This window comes from Paramisgurnus dabryanus, chromosome 22, assembly GCF_030506205.2.
Source record: "Paramisgurnus dabryanus chromosome 22, PD_genome_1.1, whole genome shotgun sequence".
NCBI lineage: Eukaryota > Metazoa > Chordata > Actinopteri > Cypriniformes > Cobitidae > Paramisgurnus > Paramisgurnus dabryanus.
Genome location: NC_133358.1, coordinates 1,756,656 through 1,762,120, shown reverse-complemented (window position 1 = coordinate 1,762,120; position 5,465 = coordinate 1,756,656).

Here is a 5,465-nt window from a genome sequence, read left to right as displayed (position 1 = left end):
CCTGACAAATCAGCTGCTTGCCAGCTGCTTTCCTCTCAGCTACTGACACACCCCCTGCACCCTGTGTGTACTGTATGTTAGAGGAGAGAGAGAGAGAGAGAGAGAGAGAGAGGGAGAGGGAGAGAGAGAGAGAGAGGGAGAGGGAGAGAGCTGTGCTCCACCCGGTGGCCTGAACTGAGTCCTCATACCAAACAAAAATCTCATCAGATTATTTTCATTAAAACCTGTTTACCTCAGAAATAAAGATGCTTTTATCATTGACTCACTCACATTTAATTCTAAATCTATGTGGTTTTCCTGCCACACGATTTAAAAAAATATAAAGTCCAACACTGTCCCATAGTAGTTGGACATAAAATGCAGTGCACACGTCATTTAAACTACATAGTGTAATAATAAATAGAACATGAATGTAATGTTTTTTTATTGTAATTTGTCCCTCACTGACAATATAAGAATAAATGCTTGTAATTCTTTGAAACAGCTGGCATCTGAGACGTGTGGTCTATGATAACCTAAGGCATAATATTTTTCTCTGGGACAGTACAGCTCTATACACAGGACTGAATTAAGTATGAGGTTCTGGTAAGGGTAGACATTCTAGACAGGCACAGACATAAAACAAGCAGTGGAATGTGATTCAGAGCTGCAGGGGTTTCAATTTCCCTTATACACAACACTTTATTAAAAGTACAAAAATAACTTTCATGTGTGTGGTCCATGAGTGTGTACATATGTGTTGAGTATGTATGTGTGAGTTTGTAATTTATCTCTCACTGATAGAATACAGCTTTCAAATCGGAAAAAATAAGTTTTGTGGATTTGTGCGACTTTGAAAATGACATCCAAACTAACCACCAAATTGTTGTGTGTATTGCACAAGTGTGAATTGGTAAAGGCGTGTATTTCTGACCTCTGGATTCCAAATATATATACAGGTTCATTACAGGGCCTGTGTTACATTCCTATACAGTCTGCCCTCTCACCTCAACACTGTTATAGCAGCATACCTATTCACAATGTATATAAACACTATCATTTCTATGAAGGTTTTGTAACACAGAGTAAAGGTCTATCATCTCCCTTTAACATTTTATTTGGGGTGATAATAAGGAGTAAATAAAAATAGCTAGAGACAAATATTAGAGGCACAAAGTTTAAAAAAAAGAAACATAAATATCCACTTTTATGGTCTATTCTTACAGTATATTCTTCTGGGACTACATCACAACAATATTTGTATGCTACAAGAAACAAAATGTGATTCTGTCTGTCAAATCCAGGCTAAAGTCTCATAATCTAATGATAAGATTTGGAGCATCAAAGTTTGATTTCAATCACTGTTTTCAATCTTTGACATGACCTTACTCAGTCAATATTAGATATTAAGGTTATAGCTTCACAGAATGAATTCTTGACATTATGATTTTATGTAGAAAACAGAAAAAAAATATTTCAGCTGGATTTTTACAGATTGGTTCACAGATGTAAAACAAAACAAAAACATTTTTCAGAAAAAGAAAATGGATTGATGGGCATTATTTAAATCTTCAGAGACACGCATATCAGGAGTCTTCTGAACATTAACATGTTTCCAAACCTAAACTGATTAAATCTTGTAATATGGTGTAATGTAATAGGGCATAATGGGAGCAAAGACCAAAAAAGTAAACCCCAAAAGAACCACATTTAATAAGGTCACAATGTTTTACAAAGCTATTAAAGGAGGGTAGAGAGTTAATTTGGTGGTATTTGGAGCGGATGATGCTTTCCAGATCAGAGCCTTACAGAGACTTAGATAATAAACTCTCAGCACTTTAGGGAAGATAGCACCAGCTCCTGTAGCACACAACTCTTTAATAGATACTTTCCAAATAAACAGTATTTTACGGCATACTTTACTTTAATGTCAGTTATTCACAAGAATTTTAAAAAGTGTAGCCTTTATCAAACATTTGTAGCCTTTTTCCAAAAGGAGTAGGCCACTTTAATGATGGGGTCCATTGAAAAAATACTATGGTAAGTCAATGGGCCCCATCTATAAAGTGGACTACTCCTTTAAATAGCTTTTACTTTAAAGCATAACTAAACCCTAAACCAACTTTTTTTAGTTAATGATCTGTAAGAATGATGCTTTATTAGTGCTGTTCATTGATTTTAGTAAGTTTTTTGACATTTGGATATAAAGTGTTTCAATACTAGAATATATGGTGTAAAAACGTCTGAGTGCTGCCCTCTTCAGGTTGGACGGTGGCTACTGCAGTTGAATTTTCCTATTGGATGGTGGGTCCAAAAAATGACTCGTGACGTAAGCAGGTTCACAAGCTCACCACGCCCTTGTTACGATCTCACCACACACCTAGTTCATCCCCTCTATCTCCTTGGGATCTGCCCACTTTTCTTGTATTTTTCAAATATTGCCAGTGGGTGGAGTCAGGCTCTGACCAGGGGTTTAGTTATGTTTTAAAAATAAACGCCAAAGTAGTCCCGTTATTACGCATACGTGAGGGTCCTTGTACAGTGCGCGTGACGCAATTTTCTTCATCAAAAGAATGCGTGTGTAGTCTACTGTATGCATACCGTCGGATTTTTCAAACCACGTGTAGATTGTAGGGGTACTGTAGGTCACGCATCCGCCTACAGGAAAATGTATTATGTAGCCTACGAGATGCATTACATTTTTTTTTCGCAATGCACATGCGTCGAACAACTGTGTCAAAGGCTGCGTTCGACCGTGCGCGCACTTTCGCGTACATGTAAAATAATATTCCCGGCTTAAAGTTAATTAAAAACACTGCAACATGCTATTTACACTAGAATTATTAGTATCCAAACCATATTGCTAGTGAATTGCCAGGCAGCTGACAGACCAGGTAACCACCTAAACACCAGTTTGGCAGAGACCAGGGCAGCGTTCAGCCCCAACAAAACGTTAAACGGTGATGCATTGAACACCCTGTTGTGATGTCGCAAGAGTTGCAACTACGGTAGCTGAGAGGCCATTCTTTGTGTGTTTTTTAAATGTTTCTGAAGCCTGATGAAATCGTTATAAATGTGTGTTTAATACTTTAAAATACCCTCGATGTTACAGTCACTGACCTTGCCGTCCAGAATGAAAGACAACATTCCAACTTGAACCCATTGAGCGAGCTGTCTCTTTACTACCGCGTGGTTTTATACATCTTGCCGCTGATTGGGCCATCATTTCTGACACACCCACCAAACAAGAGAAAACGCTTCTAAAACCTGTTGCACGCCGTTGCACACGGTTTCCAGGAAACATATCGTTCAACCCGGAAACCGTAGCAAAACATTGTGTACCAGCAGGGCCGCCGCTAGCTATAGGCAGAATAGGCAAATGCCTAGGGCCTCAAGCTTGGAAGGGGGGCCTCCATAACTGCTAAGTCCATGTGCGCTGGTCCGACAATCACTTCTGACTGCATTAAATAAAGTTTTAAGGTGAGTTCAACTTTATGCACTGCAAGAATTAAGTTTGTATTTTAAAAATTTTGTATTTAAAGTCGAACAGCAAACAAAACTGGCGTTACCTAAAGTAAACTGTCTGTATATCTTGTAAGTCCTCTACACTTTATTTTAGTTTTCAAATCATGAAAGTAGTTTGTCTGTTTAACTTCCAGTGGCAGCTGATTTGTATGGATATTTAAGGTAGTTTATAAAAAGGTATTGCAATAGTCTGATAGATAACTTTATACTGTATATTGGTTAAGTTAGAGGGAAATTTTTCTTTATACAAAGTTAAAATAAAAAACAATAAAAGTTTTCTAGGTGGTGTTCACCTGTATATTTTTTACGGTTAGGGTTTTTGCAATGTACTGTTGTCTTTTTAATTTTACTCTTTGGAGAAAGCAAAACTGTTATCCTGTGTTATCCCAAAAAGGTGGTGTTTTTAATAAATGTGACTGCCCTAATTTTTAACACATGTGCTTTTGCATAATTTCTAATTACATTTTAGCATAAAGTTAATCAATTTGTTGATAAAACTTAATAAAAAGTAAAAGTAATGGGGAAAAACATGTTTATTAGTAGTGCTCATCTGATTTCTTATGCAGTAGAAAACACGTTCTCACATTATTCTGAAAGTTAGAGGGGTGTGAGGGGCCTCCAACATAAATTTTGCCTAGGGCCTCCAAATATCTAGAACCGGCCCTGCGTACCAGTGTGAGATTGAACGTGCCCCTGAACAATTCAATTCAATTCAATTCAATTCAATTTTATTTATATAGCGCTTTTCACAATTTGTGATTGTTTCAAAGCAGCTTTACATTAATAGAAGCAGTGGAAAGCATAGAAAAACGACAGATAGCACAACATAATACACGATAGCAAAAGCAGCTAAATTTGCTGCGGCTATGAATCAACATTATAAGCGTGCGTATTGCTAATGTAACGTAAAGAAGAGGGTGCTAAGTTAAGCCCAAGAAGGCTGCCTCCCCGGGTTGAAAAACCCCCTATGAGAAAAAAACCCCCAGACTCAGCAGGGGAAGTAAAAAAAAGTCTTAGGAGGGAAAAACCCTTGGGAGATATATTTATATATACATTGAAACGATTAAGGAGATTAGGCGGAGGTAAAGCGGGTTCTGCTGGTGGTCGTTGGTCATGCATCAGCTGGGCATCACGTTGACGGTCTGCCGGTGAGTCAGAGGTGTGCCGACTTTCACATTTACCGGAACTGGGTCTGTTTGTCTCAAGTGTCCTCGGAGACAAGGACGAGACATGAAGAAAGAAAAACAAAACCCAATTAGCGTAGGGGCCATTCATATGTATACACATGTACATATACACAAACATACATACATACATACATATATATATATATACATATATATATACACATATATACATATACATACATACATACATACACATACATACACACAAACATACATATACGTATTGAAGATACGTCATCCCAGTGACAGACTCTGCACAGTTCGGTTTAGGGAGAACGACAAAATGCAGGGGACGGCGAATGTTTTAGGAAATGGATGCAGTGACGCCCTTTTAAGGACTAAAGTCCTATTTGTACCCCCGACTAGTGGGCTTAACACCACAAATCTATACCCACCGAGCTTTATTAAAATCCGGACGAGCAAGGGAGTAAAGGGGGGAGACGGGGACGTGACTGCGCCAGCCATCTCCCTGATGCCTGTCTAGGCTTCACAGTACTCCCCTACTCGACTCAGAAACCTCAGGTGGAGGGCCGAACAAGTGATAACATAATGCCATACATAATTTTCAATCACTCCTCTGCGCTTGGCAATTAATGGCCCGATTCGGGGTTTTATTGGTCTAGTGTTAAAGTTTTGGCCTTGTATTGTGGTTTGTATGTGCACAAAGTAGCGTTTCTTTTCCTTATATGTAGCCTTTTCTATTTTATACGTGACATTTGTTTTTGAAAGTTTATGCCTCGGCCCATGGTTTGCTGCACATATGTAAACAAGTAA